The 20,322-nt window shown below is 43.0% G+C and overlaps 1 long non-coding RNA gene across 1 annotated transcript; it reads right to left on the bottom strand.

Annotated features, from left to right (window-relative positions):
* Positions 1–1,999: 1,999 nt before the first annotated feature.
* LOC107319748 lies at positions 2,000–13,821 on the bottom strand. Its single transcript, XR_004308830.1, has 3 exons — positions 8,651–13,821; positions 5,827–5,901; positions 2,000–5,117 (listed from the first exon to the last, which is right to left on the bottom strand). It is a non-coding gene; the product is annotated as an uncharacterized LOC107319748 (long non-coding RNA).
* Between the last annotated feature and the right edge of the window lie 6,501 nt (positions 13,822–20,322).

The raw sequence follows: 20,322 nt of genomic DNA, 5'->3' as shown, positions 1-20,322 counted from the left end.
GGGAAAGCAGAAGAGAGAAATAAGACAATCTTTCACATTTTGGTAATGTAGCATGCTGTTGCCATGCATGGTTGGAGGTCATTTGCAACAACTGTAATGGACATGGTACAAGCAATTAATTTGTTGGGTGAAGTCAGTGTTGGGACAGCAGCCAGAGCGCCTGCTTATCTGGCATTTGGAAAACACTGAATTTTTGGAGCAGAGGCTCCTATAAAGCCCTGATCCTTAACTCAGTGTTTGGCTGTAGCTGTTTACAAAGAGAAAGTGTCAGTGCAGTGCTGGCTGCCAGGGAGGTGGGGAGAACAAATCCTCTTCAAGGATGCGACAGCCTGGATCTTTTGATAGATCTGACCTTATGTAAGCAAACACATTCATGTACTTACATTGTTATTATAAGCTATTACAATACAATGTTGAATTTGTACGTGTTAAATATGTATTATTGACTGCATATTTATTATATATGCATGAAGATTGTAAATATAAGTGCACGGGTTGTTCTTCATTCTATGCAGAAATATGCACTGGGTACCTTGTGTTGGAACACACAACACCTGGGCCTAGCACTCTGCTCTAACATGCCATTATGGTCCCATACAAAACCAAATGGATGGAGCAGCATGGCTCAGCGGGCTGACCTCAGCTTCCCTCTTGGAGAGGAACACTTCATTGTTTCTTATGCTTTAAAAGGCCCACAGATTTACACACACAGTTATTTTCCATTTCCAGCCATTTCCTGTGTCCCACCTCCTCTGCACACACTGCTAGCACTTGAGGAGCAAAGCCCCCCAGCTGTGGGCCGGGGGCTGTGGCTGACCTACTGCAGCAGAGCTCCCATTTGTTAGGGCTGTGAGCTGAGCCCATCAATGCAGCACACTTAGAAAACTGAGTCACAGTGCAAGGGCTGGATAACACCTTCCACACTGCTGCACGACTACAGTTAACAACGTTTTAAAATTAATACATTTTTGTCCTATTTCTCTCCCAGCCTTCAAGTCTTTTGATGCAGCCTCCCACCCCCCACCCCCCACTTACCTTTGGCTCACGATGGCCAGCAGCTCCCTCTGAAATGAGGATCCCAGGACAGCAGGCACTGAGTGCATTGAGTCTGCCTTGCTTCATCTCCTCGCACTCAGAACCAGGCAGGCACAAGAGAGCCTTGACCCATTGGAAAGGCCTGATCCCAGAAGAAAGCCAGGTCTCCCCTCCTTTGGCTGGTGTAGGGAACAAAAGCCACTGAAGCCCCCAAGAACAGGCACAGGGTCAGCTCCAGGCATCTCCCCGTGTTCCCTGGCCATGTTGGACACACATCCCCTCAGAGTGCCATCAGTGCCTGTCCCATTGCTCTGAGAGCCATCCAGGCATATGAGGAGAACAAATCCATCAATTATGCAGGAGACACTTTAAAACTGTTCCTCTGAGATGGCAAATATTTCAAAGCGGCAGCTCTATTAGATGGGCACTTCAGCCAAATCATTACAATCCCTGCAGTCCACTGAGAACAATAACTTTTTCCTCTCAAACACTCACTATTATCACAGTTTCTGATTTACCAGGAATATTCTGATTCATTTAATCCCCACAACACCTGCAATGCTGATAGACTTTGCACGCTCTCAGGTGTGAGACCAGGTGGTTTCTTTCACCTGCCCAGGGCTCATTGAGGAGACGATCCACCTGGCAGACCCCAGGGGCAGCTCCATGGTGAGGTGCAGAGCCGGGGTACCCTATGGGAGGTATCTTCCTCCCACCTTCTCCTCTTCAGTGTTTCCCTCAAAAAGCCCCAACACCCACCTAAAAAGAAACACCCAGGCTGCAAAATCAGCCTCTGGGAAAGCCAGTCACGCTTGCTCCTTCCACCCACTCTGCACATGCTGTGATGGCATCCTTAATGAAGGGATGAAACGCTCCGTGCTTTCCCACTGAGCCCATTCCCCGCTGTTCATCCCCCGCCCCCCCCCGCCCCTGCAGCAGTCAGCCCCCAGACCCCATCAGCTGCTTGTTTAGGAGCAGTGAGTACACAGCTGCACATTGGTTATGTCGTGATTAACTTCACCTGTATGAAAGCAGGGCCAGAGAGGTTTAGTTGGCAACTTGCTTGCAGGGGGGCCCACCAGAGAGCTCACATCAGAATTGAAATTCACAGTCAAAGCCGTAACCAAAACTGCATCTTCACCCTTCCTGACTTTAAAACTTATGCTATTTTTGGTATTTACTTGCTTTTATTTAAATAAAGAGTGTTGGTTTGCTGCACGACAGAAAGTTGTATGTGTAACTTAATTTTCTCTTTGTTGATGATGATTTTTTGTTTTAAATAGAGTTACTGAAAACTGAATGTCATACACAGAAGCACCACATCCCCAGGGGCTGCTAAAGAGCTTCACCTCTGTGAGCAGCTCGGATGAGGCTGGCCACCAGCTGCCCAGCACTGCTTGCTATTAGCTGACTGCATGCTCCGAGCCACCTCGGTCGCACTCCGTGGAGCAAGGTGCCGTGACATCAAACACTATCACAGCTGGCACTCATCTTAATTAGTTCTGACAAATCTTAATAATGAATCATTGAGGATACGAGTTAAGCATCACATAAAACAAATAGCAAGGATCTTATGTAATTCTCACTACTCCAATGGCTGTAGAAATTAGGTTGTGAGGTCACGTTAGAACATTTTATGACAGAAATCATGAGCATTCTTCATTTTTAAGGTCTCTTGGTTGTGTCCTTTTGATAGGGATGCAGATGCTTCTCCTTGCTTTTGGGGCTCTTGTGGTGCTCCTCCCAGGGCAGAATTTGTGTCTGGTTTATGAGGTTTAGCACTGGTTGGGGGTCCCTGCCCTGTTCTTGATGGCACAGCCCTCCTTCCCCACCCGCTGCTCCTCTCCCAGCTCCTTCTGCCTGTCCATCACAGCCATATGAAAGCATGTTTAAACCAAATCAAGATGTGCTGCAGGCTGTGCTCATCACTGAGATTGAGATTTGAGCTATTGAGATTTCCATGTCCCAAGTGACAGCCTAGCAGTTTCTGAGCACTTCTTCTTCAAGATTTGCTACGTTTTCCACAGGAAAAGCAAATATTTTGCCGTGTCTGTAAAGGTCTCCATCCCCCATGTGCTAATCCACTTATTATTATTATTTTTGTTTTATGGGATTCTTTGTTATTGTAATTATTGAAATGAGATTTTTCAAATCTCATTTAGGGACTGGGAAAATATAGATGCTCAATTTCCTCTCCCAGGAAATCCTGAGCTAATACAAGCTTGCCAGGCAGGTTTCTGGAGCTAAACTGACATGGAAAGGAACCCCAAATAACTTGAAGCAACTGCTGAACAAAACCAAAATTCTCATTACTAAAAACCCTTTGGCCTGGAGCAGCAGGACACACATGGCTAAATTAATGAGATCAGAAGGATGTGGCTTCAGGCGATGTGCTCAGAGGTGCTGGGCTTGGTTGTAAAAGTAGGTGAGCTGCTTCCAGATCCAGCTCTGATGAGAAGTGCCAGGCAGGCTGACAGGCTCAGATCTGATCCACTTCCACGGAGGTCAATGAAAACTCATTAATTTTAAAGATCAGATCATTAATTTGAAAGCCACTGACAGAGCAGCAAGAGCAGGTCTGAGGACTGAAATAACACAGAGGCAGAGGACATCCTTGCAGTCTCCTCACATGAATCCTGCATCTGAGTACAAGCAGAACAAGGTTAAATCCCTTAACTGACTGAGTGTGCCACAGGTGATATAGGAAGAGAGCTTGTGTGTATCAGTATAGAACCATAGAACCATAGAACTGATCAGGTTGGAAAAGACCTTCCAGACCATCAAGCCCAACCTCAGCCTAACCACAGTACCCTTACTTCAATGACCCGCTGCTAAATCAAGTCCATGGGCATATTGTACACCCAAGAAAAAATTGATTTAATCCTCAGTTAGTTTAGATGCTTCAGGTTAACTAAAGCAAACTTTCTGATCCAAATCAGAAATTTGCAACTGTACATTTTCAATATTTCTGCTTTTTACAACAAAACAGAAAGAAATACTATTAACTCTTGAAATGACTTAGACGAAGGGATGTCAGCATGTAGGTGGGTTATATGCAAGCTGCATTGCAGCAGTTGCAGCCCGTGCCCCATGAAGATGCTCCATAGGGGCAGCTTGGCATGTAGGACCAGGACTGTGGAGCAGCTGTACCTGCCTCGGGGCTGGCTCTGCTCTGGGTTGGGTGCCTGTGGGGTGTGATGGGGCTGCTCTTGGAGCATGTTTGTGGGCAACAAACAAAAAGTATTTTATTGCCATGTGAACAGCCAAGAACAAAATCTGATACAGATATTGGATCAAACCCTGTTCTCTGTGGCAATCTAATTTTATCCTGACATGTTGATTGCTTGCTCTTCATCTGCGGTTGCTGTCCCAAAGGGTGCGAAGTGAGAGAAGCTGTATTTTCTTTCCTTAAGAAGATGACAGAAAATAAATTCAGAAGAACACCCAAGAACAATGCAGGTTTTGTTATTCACAAGGCAGCTTCACAGAGGGGAAAATCTGGAGCTGGGTTTTTTGAGGGCCTCCACAATCAGTGGCACTAAATGTGATGGAATTTCATACTGCTGTTTTGAATTTTTAAGGTAATTTGTAAAATAAGGAGTTCTTCCAGTTGCACACAGTGCACTTTGGAAGGGATGCTAAACTGGGCTGCTGCGTGTCACTGAGCATCTGTTAAATACCTGTTTAATAAAGGACTGGATTTTCACAAACTTCCACACAAATAACATTATGAACACTGGGTTAAGCAATCCCAGCAAGGAACAGCAGGTCAGATCCTGCTACCAGAAGTAACAGGACACCTTGTGAGTGTGCTGTCCCTAAAGCAAAGGTAGACACAAAAAGTGGGACCCATGTCAATTGAAAAGGCAAGGAGATACCTCAGAAGACCTCTGCTGGGCTGGAAAGCACATCTACTGTTTGGAGACTGGGTGTCTTTCACTACAAAACATCTGCTATGAAACTTCCTTCCCAGCTTAGCTCTACCAGAAGTGCAGTGTGGAGCCTCTGAGGTGCAGGTCGGACTGGACACTGAGTACCCAACCTGCAGGTCATGGATTGCATTCCATAAATGTAGATGAATCCTGCAAATGAAAGATGAAAAACTGGTGTGGATATTTACAGGACGAGAACATAAGAATTAATTTTGTTTTAAACATTCTAGAAAAAAAACCAAAAAAAAAACCAAAAAACATCCTACTAGGAAAACATCATTGGCATCACGTGACAGTTCAGTACTTCTTACTGAGCCCCACTCACGTGTAATAAATCCAAACTTTGAAGTGTTGCTTAATTTTAGCAACTTTTTTTCCTTGACCCAGATATAAACAAGCTTTTACTATTGGGAAATGAAATGTTCCCACAGCAGTTCTCATTTCCCCATCATTTGTTTCTGAATTAGAATGGGAGAGGTTTTCTTCTTTCTTTAATTACCTACACCGATAGTGTTTTGCATTATCTATAAGCTCGGAAGTTTTCTCCCATTCCTGGTCTGCTCTCTCCATTAATTTGGGGTTTAACTCTGGCTAAATCAAACCAAAGCTTTTAAAACATAAATGGTAGTTCAGGGTTGGCATTAGTAGACATGAATAAATCCTCTTTTTATGAGTTTTTTTTTAAATTTTATTAAAGGTAATTTAGTTTAAAGAAACAGAAAATGAAATTTAAAGAGTGATGCTGGAACGTATGTTAATTTCGGACGGTTAATTTAATTGGGGGGACAGCTGATGAGTGAGAAACAGCCCTGGCTGGAGCCCCGCAGCATGGACCCATTGCTAACTGTCACAAACCCACCTGGTCTGGGGTCCCAGACAAACACTTTGGGCTGTTTTTGTTATTTGATTCATTGGCAACTTCTCTTTTCATTCTCTGCAGGGAAGAGAAATGTTAAAAACATTAGATTTTAAGGAAAAGAGGAACCAGTGAAAGACAGGAAAAAACATGAAGCACATGAGGAAGGAAAACATCCTGAGGTAGATATTCCCTCAAGTTGAAATTAAACTATTTTATCCATAGGCTAAGTTTGCTTCCTGTTGAGTCAAACTGGTTTCTTCATGAATTAGTGGGCCTAAGCATAACTTAAAATGATATTTTTTCAGGTCAACAGGTGAAGAACCAAAGATGCCCCTCCCAGTGGGGCTGACAGGGGGTCCCTCACTCAGTCTCCCCATGAACAGTGACCTCGAGCTCCCCAAAGCCAGCACCCAACAGGTCAGGCACAGCCAGCATCCCTTTTTGCATCACCAAGGCAAAGCAACAACAAAATGTCTTTGGTTTATTTTCTTGCATTTTCTTCTTAACTTTTCCATTTACACTTAGGTATTTCAGCAGTAAGTACGTTACATAAGGAAGTCCCACATCAACACAGGCATCTGGCAAGTGCCGCTGGTTGTGGGGGCGAGGTGTTAACCATGGCAGTGCTGGTGCTGGCAGAAGGCTCATGGCTGTACAGGGGTGTGGGTGCACGGCCCCATGGCCATAGGCAACCACCTGGTTACATGAGGTTTCTTTGTGTATCCGTTTCACCAAGGCGTTCATTCCACACATGAATTCTGACTCAAACACGCAGATCATCAGCTTACCATCAAAGGAATGTTTTATGGTTGGCAAGATTAAAATGTGTTGAACATTAAAGCTACATCACTGGAAATCACAGTAACTGCTAACAATCTTTTTGAAATAGAGCAAATTACCTTTAGTTTTTACTGCCAGAGAGGAGAATGTCCGTTTCCAAAATATGAATTTTTACTATCATTTTCTCTCTCCCTGTTTTTATGAAGCAAAAGCTATGAAGGCATTTCAAAAGTAAATTACTTGAAAGTTCTCCTTCTTAATTCCCACCAGAACTAAGCTCAACTCATCAAAGTGTTTTGAAGTTCATTTTCCATGCCTATACTGATACAATTATGATATTTTTCACATCATAGGAACAGAGTCTGGAAATCTAAAGGTCTAAACACTTTAGGACAATGGTCCCATCTCTACTGTGCCACATACTCTGCATTTTATGGATGCAATTCTCATTCAAGGGCTATAATTTCTTATTTAGTTCACTCTGAAAGAAATCTTTGCCTTCTCCTGCAATGTGTTCTTAGAAAAGCATTCACAGAAAGGTTACAACCAGCAGTAAAACCAACCACCCGAGAACGACCCTTCCATCAGTCTCCCTCCCATTGGATCTCTGGGCGTTCAATGATTTCTCACTTTCATTCTCAATCTGAAAGTTCCCCAAATTCTCCCACTTAGCAAGCACTGGAAGCAATGCAGAGAGAGCTGCAAAGCTGCTGGATCTCTATGAGAGGCAGGGAGCGTTTTGTCTAAAACGGACCTGTTTCAGTTAGCATACATCATGCGAATTGAGCTTTAAAACTTGAGCCGAGCTCACTGCTCCCAGCTCCCAGCCCTTAAGGCAGTATGTGGCAGGGCTATTCAGAGCCCCTGGGACCTGCATTCACTCCCTGGTTTTCTGCAGCTTTCCTGGGTAGGGCCCTGGGGAGCAATCTCCTTCCTTCTCAGCACAGTTCATCTTCTGCATAGGAATAACGTACCTGCTAATTCACACCGCTCTGGGAGACCATGGCAGTAAAACTTGCAAACATATGAGAAATAGAAAAGCATGTGAATGTGATTCAAACCCCATCAGAAGTTCCTAACTACAGTTTCTCATCTTTCGCTTTCCCTGGCTAATGTTTCCCCAGAGCTGCTCTCCTGAGTTCTGTGTGCAGTCACCAGGCTACCCTCATTTCCAGGTCAGCAACCCCCACCTTGCTTCCCTTATGGAGAAGAGAAGTTGTACTGTGAAGATGCAGTCTGTAGATGTTTCATGTCCATGACATGACTGAAAGAGGAGCAGTACTGGAAAAGGACTTTAGGAACAGGACAAAGCAATGGTCAGTATTTACAAAAGCCTGTTTACGAAGGGCAACCAGAAGGTTTGAATGCTTTAGCAAAGTGACCACTGAGCAAAAGAGCATAGAGCAGTGCCGTGTTGCTGGGTTTGGGGACTTGGGGTGTTGTCTCCAGTCTTCTGTCTCCAGGGAGCCACAAGGCTGCTGATAAAGACTTGGTTGGTAAACGGCATCAGAGCTGCTTCTTAATGCCAAGGCAACATGAATTCACAGGAAACATATTCTTTCAAACTAATGAGTTTCTTTTCATCAAGAAAATTGGCTGGTGAAGGTGGCAGTGCTGAGCACAGGCTTTCATAGTTGCGTGCTGTGATGACTAAGAAACCAGTCTGATACATGAAGATGCATTTCAGAAAGCATAGGATGAACAGCTGAGCTTTTTGAAGAGCTCAGGTGTCCCAGGTATCACCCACAGACATGGCTTTTGGAGGATGGGTGAGCCTGCTAACAGTGGCTGCTGGCATGATAGTGTCCTGGTGCTGATGCCACCTCTGTCACTGCTGCCTCACTGCAAACAGGAGGAGCAGCATATGAGCTCTTACCCACAGCTTAAATGCAGCATCTCATCCGCGGTATATCCAACCGTGTGGAGGCCTCATTCACAACCAGACCTAATATTCAAAATTTAGAAACACCATCTGGTAGAGACTTTGTTAAGTAAAAATATCTCATTACTGAACACAGATCTGGGAGAGAGATTGCTTCCTTACCTTATACATCTGATCATATTTAACTGGACTGCCACATTTCAGTATTTCTGAAATGCTTCCAAAGGTTTCTGACATGGGGCACGTTCCTAACCTGTAGAAAAGGAATTAGTTGTGTTATTAATGTGAAATTAGTGGTAACTCATTTGAGTTACGTTGCTGCAAGGTGTCTTTTTGCCAGCATTGTTTCTCCTGGTAAATAGCAAGTCCTCTAATTGCAGAAATAAATCTGTTGAGGGTTGAAAGTGATGAAAACGTTTAATAAAATATGTCCCAGAAACAGAGAACGTGATTAGATTGAACATGTTTACCACAGGGTTTGGGTATGGTGATAGAAGCTCACGCCCTCAGGATGGCCGCACTTACACCATAGGATCAATGGAATGGGGAACAAAAAATTAGTCTGCTCAGTATAACTGCTCCAAGATAACTGAGCAACCGATGAGGCATAAAAATCCTTTTTAGCAGTACAGCTTCTGATGGCGTCTTCCAACAGAGAAAAGCATAGATCATATGCACCTTCCTTACAAACAGAAAACATCCCTTTAGAGGTTTTTCCAGTTAAGTTTCATGAAGTAATGGTTAACATTCATGGTCCGAATTGCAATGATTCAAACTCTTATGACAGACCTCTATAAAACTGAAAACAGCTCAAAACAGTGGTTTATTTAAAATTAATTAGGAAAAAAAACACATCACTGTTTTTAAAATTCTGTCTAGCTCAACTATTTTACAGGCCATAGAATCCTTATCTGAAATGGTGTCTTGTTTTGGTTTCGGTCTCATATGGTATTTACTTATTTATCACTTGTTTGTTGTTATTTTTGGCTGTGGGTGAAGACAAATTCTTTTCATTAAGGTTGATTACTCTAATTGTGGACTCTCTGTATTTCACCAGCTCTTGTATCACAGACCTCTTCAACTCACAGGCACCAATAAACAGGCTGAGATAAAGACAGTAGAAGTACCTGAAGTCTGTGCTTGTCCCTACTGAATATAGGTTGTGAAATGGGTAATGACATTCCTGGCCTCACAATAAAATAGATGGTAACTCAATGTAGAGCATAAGTTGGATTTCAGGGCTCATAGTCATTAGGCATTACCAAATTTTGTCTCCAAATCTCTGTCCCACCTGCAGATATTGCTTTCAGCTGGGTCTGGAGCCAGTGCCTTTCCCAGTGCTACAGGCATTTAGTGATGGAGCGAAACATGGAAACTACTTCTCTTTAATGATAACAGAGATGTTCTCGCCATGCAAGATTTCAGTATGAGCTCATGTCTTACACAGCATTAAAGAAAACCGTATCTAGCTGTATCTATGGTGGCTAACATCAACCCCTCCTCACAGACTTCTGCTTTATCCTACACCCAGAACAAACCTCACCAGCAAGCATAAAAAAACCCAAACAAACAAGAAACAAAAATCAGGCTCAGCACGGCAATTTTCAAATCAGTTCTCTGGACTGAGTGTCACTGAAGATTAAACCAATAAAAAAGGGTTTTTTTATGAGGAAACTTGCATGTGAGAGGAGCAAATCAGCAGAAGAAGCCCGAGCTGGCGTGCAGTCCTGAATTAATAGCTTAATGTAATTCAGTTCTTGCTGGTTGCCTGGAAACTAACACGGAAAAAAAGTGGAAGCACAAACCATAATGGGTGTAGAGGGCTTAATAGGGAATTATTGATGCCAATAAACTGTTAGACAGCCTGATGTATTTCTAACAAAATCACTCAAAATGCTCCTTTACTATTATATGTTATTTTGAATAACAAGGTTCAAGGCCAAAGAAGATAAAGCGTTGCGGTGCTGGCGGTTGGGACAGTCTGGAGAGCTGACACTGGGATTTGTCCCCGTACCCACAGCCACTCCTGTTAAGCAGAAGGTAACTGAGGTTCTCTATCAGTAAAAGCAATGAGGCACTTGTGCCTTCCTCACAGAGTCTGTCTGGAATTAACCCTGCAGATCTGCTCAAACCTGGAGTTGAGCTTCCAACAAAACTGCTTTCTGATTCAGGACCAGCTGTTTGCCCACACTGGTTTGGGAGTTTCAGTGAATCCTCATAGCTGTGTCCATCATCAGAACAGTAACAGACCCCAAGCAGTCTCTTGTCATTCCAAAGATGGACAAGTCCTTTCCTGGGATGGAGAATCCCAACAGAAGCTGCAGAAGATGCTCAGGGAGCACAACTCCACTGCCACACTTGTTTCAGTGCCCAATGCACGAGGCATCCATCCCTCAGTACTGGCTTCCCACCTTGAAAGAGTTGCTTTAAGAAAGCAGTTTTTATCCTAATTATTTTTGACAGGTATTAGGTCAGTTTAATTAGTTGGAAATTCAGATGAACAACCACCTCTCTACTGTAATTCCTCTTCAACACTGAAAGAGGAAAACACTGTTGAAATGAGCTCTGGCCTATCAGAGGCCATCCACAACCACCCAAATAAACCAAGTTCGTGCTGCAAAGACAAATCCTGGCAGGTTTTTTGGGGGGTAAGACTGGTTATGCCAGGAACAGCTTTGGAAACAGATTTCTCTCTTCCTAACATGCAAGAGATGTATAATGTGGATCATAATATAGAAAATATTGTAAAATATAACAGTGTAAGACTAATTTTAAGTCTGCTACTGATTTATCTGTTATTTTGAGATATCCAATAGATACCTCAAGAGCATTTTAAATAGTCTCTAAATAAAGTGAGTCATTATTTCTTACTAAAAAGGGAGCTTTTAAATGATCCAGTTACTGAAAAAGCAACAAACTGTAATTTCTTTGGAAATTTCACAGTTCCCTCTCCCCTCTGTAAGCAATCTGCAGTAATAAAGTATAAACACAGAGATCAAGTGTCACAATGAAAATGCTTAACAACTCCAAAATGGTACATTAAACCCCTACAATCTTGGGTAAGACAAACAAAATCATAAACTCTTTTTATTGCAATCCCTGACAAACTGTGGATATAAATAGAATTTAACACAACTAACTTATTTTTCAGTCCTACCCTATTATTCATAAGTTATCTTCTCCATGTCTGTCTTTTTATGGCTCTTTAAGATAGCACGGCAGGAAGGTGAGACCATTTCTGAGTCTTCGTTCAGTAGAGGTTTTCGTGTGCATTCTGGAAAGGATGGAGGGGAGGCTGAACCTTTCAGGCTTAGAAGCTGGACAGTTCATTTAGTGCAGACTGCTCTCTGAACTAGTCAATTAAATGGCTGTACAGTAATGTTCCCTGAATAGCCAAGTGAAGGCCTGGCCCTGGCAACACCCAGCTGTGTGATGAAATGATGACTGATGCAGCCTTTTTGCTGCTAGGTGCTCCGTTTGCATTCCCAATGCACGGCTTAATAACCACGTTGTAGCTGTTGGTGGAAGCAGAAGCTGTAAATTCTCCCATAGGTATTTTTATTAGAACAAGCACTACAGCTTAAGACTATTGAGAAGGCATTTAATGAAAACACTCTTGCCTCCACATGCTCCCTCGGCCCATAAGGCAGAACAGTAAAGAAGCCCACTATTGCTCACTGACAGTAGGACCTAACCCTGAGCACTGAGCTCGCAGGACTGTGGTCCAGAGATATCCTGAAGAAGTTCCAGCATTCCAAAAACTTGTTAGCTAAAACAGCCGTATGTTGGAAATCATTAGCATCCACCTTCTTTAAAGTGGGTTTCACTAAATAAAGCAAGTATGGACAACCTTGACGTCTATCATAACTACTTGAAATGTGTGTGTATGATTTCACTGTCAAGCCGGGCTGCTTGCAGATGGTATGGTGAAGTCAGACAGCTAAAGAATGTCAGATTTCTTTGTTCTGTTTCAGAGCTGTTTTGTTGTGTGATCTTTTCTTATGATTCAGACGAAGGTGATGTGAGAAGCAGAAATAATTTGACTTGATGCTATTATCTGAAGCCCAGTTGAAAGGCTTGCAGTCACCAGACTCAGATGTGACCTCTATGCTGGCCAAAATGGTCTGGGGAGTCCTTGAGATGGAACAGCTGAGAACAAACATGGGCTCTCAGATGCTATTTTTGTACATCCATTTCCCTGACTTTAACCACACTGTAGCTACTGAAAGTATATGTGATTAGCCTGGAGATGTTATGCCAGCAAACTGCAGCTCAAGACAACTCTCATCAGAACATTTTAATGTAAATTGCTGTCTCCTTATTGTTATCTAAGGAATTAAGCTGATTTATTAAAGTTCAGGAGCCGTCTCTTCATTTGTAAACCTTTTATGGTGGATGTCATGAGAAGGGCTCATCAGCCTTTTCTTCTGGAAGGAAGAGGATGTCCTCCTGAAGTTCAGAAATGTCAAAGTCTCTTTTGTATTTGTATTTTTTATAGCTGCTGGAATAAGTCATTGCTTATTGCTATTCTGCATATTAATTCATAGCTTACATATACTGCTATTGATAGCCAGAGCAGGAAGTCCTAAAATCTAATGTTTTTAATGGGAATGTTGGCAGGTCCTTTATTATATCAAAGGGAGCAGTGGTGTTAAAAATTCACATATCAAAAACTATCAACACATGATAAATGGATGGTGAACTGTTCGTGTCGCACCACTTATTAAGTTGGTACCATAAATTATTACACTGTAAAAATCAATGTTTATTTCAGTCTTTCTCTCCTTCCATATTGCCTCAGCTATTTTCTAGAACTCGCTCAAAAGCTACAAGAAGAAAGAGAAAAGCAGAACTGCTTCTATGGCCCAGCACTGGCTGCGGGGCCGTCTACCTGTGCACACACTGTGCATACAGCCCTCCCAGTGAGCGCCATGTAGGGCTGTGTTCTCTCCTACAGTCACAGCAGCAGCTTTCCACAGCCAGCATTTAAGATATTCTCTGCTTTGGCTTTGATATTTGTTGGTTTCTTTTGCATTGTTATCTTCATAACGGTATGGCTGTATTACTGTAACTTATCACATTAGAGCACTCTGCCAGCCTTCCCATTATTCACCTATACTTCGGCGTCAAGACATGCAGAATGACTGTATCACTTTGTTTGCTATCTGTGCGCACAGCACCAGGGATTTGGGTGCTTTGAAATACCTACTCCATCCTGAGAGAAAGAATCCTTTTTCTATGGCACCTCTCAGCAACGGCAGCAGCATCCATAGGCACAGTGTGCCACGATGGGCAGGAAGCTTGCTGACACAGCACGAGATCCTCTCTCATACAGAATTATGCTTCAGCCACGGTTAGTTTCTCAAAACACTCTCTAGCTGTGAATATATTGCACAGTTGACTTCTTGCTGGAAAATCAGGAGCAGCAAAGGCAGCAGCAGATTTCTGAGGGAAAACAGTGCTGCATCCCTGTTTACATCGCACCATTACGCATGTGATCAACAAACATCATCCTGCACCCATCTATTGGGAAAGATATCACACGCACGTTGAGCAGCAGTGTGATGGATTCCTTTAACAGTTAAGCACAACAAGAGAAATAGGTTTGCTATGTTTTTACACTCATCAGAGTGTAAAAGAACTTTCTACATGACTTGTTTCTGCCAGTATGATTTCAGCTCACACTAAGCACGAGGTGCACACCGGAGTGATGTGATTTCCCTGCTTTGCTTTGCCTATAGCCTTCCTAACACTCAGAGCACTTGCCTCTCTGCCTTCCCCTGCACAGCTCACAGTGCCTTTCTGCATTCCCTGAAAGAGGAAGGTGTATCAAATGCTATGCACAATGTACAAGCTGGTTTTTAAAAAAAACCCTTCTTCCATAATGACCACAAGACCTGAATTTACTGCTGGAATGTCAGAGATCTCACAAACAGCAGCAGCAATGAGTGCATTATCTTTACCTCTGAGTTTGCAGCATATCCCTTCTTCTATGAAATTTTATGACAGATGGATTCAAAGGGGAAAAAGCAACAGGCCTCAGAAGCTTTTATGGTTCTTCTTACCTCATCTGTATTTGCAAAACACTGCAAGCCGGACCATGTTCTGGCTGTTTTTATGCTTGTTTTTACAGCAGGGCACACTGTTTGCTATAAATAATAGAACTGAAGAGCAGAAAGTTATCAATAAGCCAGATACAGCTAAAAGCTGTAAGAAGTGATTCCAGCACTCACAGTAAGTGAGTCGGGTGTTCTGATTCTGACAGGGCAGGCAGCATATCCCAGTGGCCAGGGGGGAGGAGGCAGCTGGCTGCAGGTTTTAGTTATGATGCAGCGATGGATTTTCATGACAGCAAAACCATCTCCCATTCTTAGTCATTTTTCTTGCTCATAAAACATACATAAAATCCTTGCTGACCCAAGCAGGGTGCCCTGTGGGACCCTAACAGAACAGCAGAAGATTTACGTAAGTAGTACATCCACCTTTTGGATGGATAATTTCTTCATGAAACAAATCCTTCTGTGTGAAACTCCTTCATCCCCTAATAAACATGGTAAGGAAAATATCTATTAATCACAAAGCAAAACATTAAACATAAGCAATCCCCGAGCAAAGCAAAGCAAAGCAAAGCAAAGCAAAGCAAAGCAAAGCAAAGCAGCTTATGGGCACTAGGTGGCTATGCCAAAAACCCCACTTCCAAACACTGGCTGGAGCCAGTGCACCAAACCTGACGTGTTACAGTCCCATGTCCCAGTGCATCGGTGTGCCCAGCTGCCTGCCCTAGCAGTGCACAGAGTCACCAAGGCTCTGGGCAGAGGATCAGACCTTCTGATGCTGAGCAGGTGGGGCATTAGCAGCACTTGGCCGATAGAAGGATACTATTCTTCCCAGAGATGCTATCACACGTTTATTAACAACTAAAGTCTGAATTTTGGAAGGTATCTGAAAATTCGAACTTTTAACTTCAGCAACCTTCAAAAAAGAGTGAAGAAAAAAAAGTGAAGAAGATCACGTGTCTGCCTGTAGCTCTAACAACTTCATCTTGGACTATTTATATGGTGGGAAAAGAGGAATTCTATTGTTGGTCCCCAAGGAAAGTGGCTCAGATCTCGGACAAATTCTCCCAGCCTATCCATGAAGAAAGGAACACTTCTGTAGGCTGCTTGTTAGCCATGCTCTGAGTTATCACAGGGCCCCAGAGGTCAAACTCCTCTGTGCTTTTTACTGTGTGACCATCATAGCAGCTCTCCCAGCTGATATCCAGGGATCATTTTGTAGAGGAGCTACAGACAAAATCAGACTCGTTAGTCCAGCAGGAAGAAGGTGCTGAGTATGAAACAGGATCTTTCATTCCGCACTCTACGCTATTACCTCCAATTTATATCATCTTCCTTGCTTTACATAAGCAGCAGTCTGCAGTGTAAATCAGACCCGCACAGCTACTTGCTATGGAGAATTACTCTTCATTGCAGGGCTTTTGACATGAAAAAATATCTTTGCATTAAAATCAAAAGAACAATCTCCGAGGAGTGTCTTCTCAGCACTCAGACTATCATAACAACAGGGCATGCTAATAAATGAAAAATCATGCAATTTCCTTCTCCATGCAGTTGGAAAGGTTTAACTAATTAAACCAATTATTCTACTATAATGACATGAAATTAAAGGTGGTGGGGTTTTTTCCCCCCACAAAATATACAAAATCAAAAACTGCAATCTAATCTAATCTTGCATTTAAATCTCTCTGAAGGATACATGCCAGTGCTGCTCCAGGGCAGACATGTAATGAATCACTCAGACATCACATTCCCTGCCTATGCCATTACTGCTTCATCTATCCTTTCTACTTTTTGTTGGGGTTTGTTGCGCATCCCTTGATGTTTATACACAATAGTCCAATTTCCCACCCTTGGGAGCACTTTCCCTGGCAGCCTGGGGTGGCAGTTGTGGTCTCCCAGCTGCTAAGGTCCCCATGCCCTGTGGTAGGGTCACTGCTGCTGCCCAGCCCCCAGCCTGTGTTATAGCCCCAGCCAACTCTACCCTGGCCTTCCAGGAACCAAGCTGGGTGTGCTCTGACTTGTGGGGGAAGATGGATGGGTTGAGGGAAGAAGATGATCAGGCCCCAGGCTTTGTCTATCCCATTTTGTTCAGTGAGGAGTGGAAGTGTAACACGACTTGCTCCCTTGGCCTGGATAAGGCATCCTTCAGAAACGGGCAGCACAACAATGCACACACATAAAATCACCAAGTTTCCACCACTGTTTGAGAAATGCTCATTTTTGTTCATATAATCTTCCTTCCACCAATCTTCATAACAGATTTTATTTGTATAAATGATGTCTATAAGACTGCATATCTAGTCCCTCGGTTTAAACAAATGCTGCATTTTGTACACTTAAGCAGTTGCTATTGCTTGTACCAAAATCCAAGTTAAAAGAAGTTGAAAAATTGCAGTCTCAGTGATGGCAGCTGGCAGGATAACAGCAGCATTACTGCTTCTGCTGTCAAAGGACATCCAAAACTAATGCATACAGCTGTGCAAAAGCTCTCCCTGTGAATGAAGCTTGGATTCACAGCCCTGTGTGTGTGTGTGTGTACATCTCACTGCTTCCCTGCGTGTATCTTGGCACAACTGCAAGGCCCCAAAACCACTGCTGCAGGGGTAGCAAAGTGTGTGTGGACACGAGAAGAGGCAGGGTGGGCACCTCAGAGGTGCTGCAGAAAATGAATGGGCATTTTCACCTGCAAAGCCCTTTCACGCGTTGTTCCCACATACTACAAATATAATCTTCTTATAAAGTATGCTGTTGTTTTTCAGTGTCTCTAAAAATTGATGTCTCAGGTAATTATTTCATATTACAGATGTTATATTACATTAAAAATGCTAACATATTATTTTAAATCTTTTTGTTAAATGTTTTCTTATTGTTTTGACCTTCAAATCTCAGCTCACAAAACTTTGTGAGCAAAGCCAATAATTTGCCCATGCCACACAATGGTGAAGCTGACTGCAAAACTATGTTTGTGACATCTACACATAACAGATGCGGAATCCCCACAGGAAGCTGGTAAATCCCCTCCTCTGTATTCAAAAATCAGGGCCAGAGTACTATATTTACTATGAAGGAATAGGGCTTCATTATCTGATCTTGGTGATTGATGTTATTCCCATGTAATCTTTCAGATAAATGATTCCTCCACATCTCATTTACATAACTATTTTATAACAGTGTGGATTAGTTCTTCACGCTTCTGCATAGTTATGCCTCAAACATGACTTTTGTTGGTTTTTTTTTAACTGAGTAATAGAAACATCTATCAAATAGAAACGATCTCTGAGCATCATAGGACACAACCAGTGTTAAGTATCTCCTAATAAGCCACATATTGATTCTCTCTAGGAAATTAGAAAGTTCCATTTTTTACATCAATTCCTTCACAATGTAAATACAGACAAGAAAATCTAATCCATACACAAGGCGTGAGAAGAACGCAGGGCACATCTCATAGGGCATCATAGAGAAAAGCAGTGGCTGGTGTTGCAGGGGGAATACAATATAGATGTAAGACTGCACAAAAAAACTTGTATTTTCAGCACCAACACTGGATTCCCAGAGCATCACTGTGGTTTTTTTCCCCCCTACCAAACAGCTTCAGACTAAATTTAACCAAAAAACTATACATATAGACTTGGAGGAAATTGGAAGCAAGAGAACCCATTACTTTTGAAATAATCTGTTTTCCCTTAGATTACTTCCTTCAACTTTAATCTGAAGATGGTTTGAAAACAGGCTTATGGCCATGAGTGTGCACATTGGTGGTGCCAGAGCAAAGGATTGTATCTCAGGAGGATCAGCACCAGACAGCTTTATGCCTGTGACCAGACTCCATAAGAAAAAGCTGCTCAAGGGTCTGGCAAAATCTCACCCTGGGTGAAGACTGCAATCGAGAACCTGGAAGGGTTTTGTTGGTGTGAATGGATGCAATTAGCAACAAAGCTCTCACAGTTCACCTGCCATGGATGTCTAAGGCTCTTTTGTAAGAAAAATACTTCAGTTTCTTTGAAAGAAAAAAAATACAGTGATAGGACAAGGGGGGATGGTTTTAAACTGAGACGGGGGAGGTTTAGGCTGGGTATTAGGAGGAAGTTTTTCACCCAGAGGGTGGTGATGCACTGGAACAGGTTGCCCGAGGAGGCTGTGGATGCCCCATCCCTGCAGGCATTCAAGGCCAGGCTGGATGTGGCTCTGGGCAGCCTGGTCTGGTGGTTGGTGACCTTGCACATAGCAGGGGGTTGGAACTGGATGAGCACTGTGGGCCTTTGCAACCCAGGCTGTCCAATAATTCTATGATAAAAATTTGATGATTAACTTTTCTAGTGGGACAAAATATAAGACCAAAGGAGAAGGTCAGTTTACAAGATAATGATGCTTATTCAATCCAAATATTCTAATATTGTTTTCAATTTAAAATCATTGCTGCTCAACAGGTTTTTCTGGCCCCAGAATATCCAACCACATGCCATATAAAGAGAATTTTAACTCAGAATTATTTTAGTTTCAAAAGTGTTCATAAATCAGGCTTCAAATGAGCGCTTCATGCTGCTATTTAGCTAGCACTTGCCAGCAGCAAAGTGCTGAGGAAAGAGCAGGGAGGTACAAAATCCATCAGCGAGAATAAATCTCATTTGCACTTAATTTTTCATTTCTCAGAGCACTCTGGGCAGCCCCACACCTGTGAGCTCCGGGGGATGCAGACCTATGCTGGGCTCTAGGGCTCCCAGGATTCACATTCTCTATGAGAGCTGTGATCCAGCCCAAAGATATGTCAGTAACACCCCTTCAGTACCTCTCACCCCTCCAGCACATCACCTCATCCCAGTGGCTCCCAACTCCATGCATGGCACTGTGGGTTGGTGGGGCCATGGCTGGCCTGCAGAAGACATGGGGCCAGGAGCCCACAAAATATCAATCCCTGCCACTGACAACAGCCAATTTCAGGTGTATTTAAGTATTTGATGGTAATGGTGGATGGTAATAGGAGATTGTGGGTAATGATAAATGAGAAGCAGCCCTCTAGGTGCATGTTTTAGCTCTGCTCTTTAAAGAACAAAGCTCTGCTGTTATTCACTCTGCTATCACCAGGAGTCGGGCATGGCCTCTCAGTGATGGTGGTCCCTCTGGGCTCTGAGTGGGACTACTACCAAGTTGGACATAGCACATCCCAGAAGTGAGGCTGGTGATGCTCAGTTATTTCTGTACCAAGCCTTGCTCCGTTGCCATGGCAGCACAGCGCCCAGCCCTGGCTCCGCTGCCTGCATGCATTCAATCTGGAATTTCATCTTTTCCACACAAATGTGTGCACAATTACTTCGTTATTTGATAGAGAATATCGGTATTACTTCACACTCACCACACATTGGCTTATTTCAACGTGATAGTGCTCTTCACGTGACAGCTGTGTGGTGTTTTGCATAATTCATATTACTGTGTACTATATGGAGTCTTACATAAAGGCGTGACATTCACTGTAATGTAAAAAAAAATTTAAAAAAAAGAAAAAGAAAGAAAGAAAAGTAACCACAGAATCATTAGCAGTACAAAGCAGAGCCAGGAAGACGAAGAGTTCCCCAACGAGATGACTTTGCTTCCTGCAACAGCACACAATTACAGAACTTGGTGTCAGCACTGCTGTAACTCCGTGAGTTCAGTGGGAATACAGCTCTCCTAGACTTGTCTTTGCTGGCAAACGACGCTGTGCGTTAAGGATACGCTCATTTACATTCCTTTCAAGATGATGCCAGTGTCCTCTTCACAACATTTTTTTTTTTTTTT

The sequence above is a fragment of the Coturnix japonica genome, chromosome 12, assembly GCF_001577835.2.
Source record: "Coturnix japonica isolate 7356 chromosome 12, Coturnix japonica 2.1, whole genome shotgun sequence".
Lineage (NCBI taxonomy): Eukaryota > Metazoa > Chordata > Aves > Galliformes > Phasianidae > Coturnix > Coturnix japonica.
This window is presented reverse-complemented; position numbering and strand designations above follow the sequence as displayed.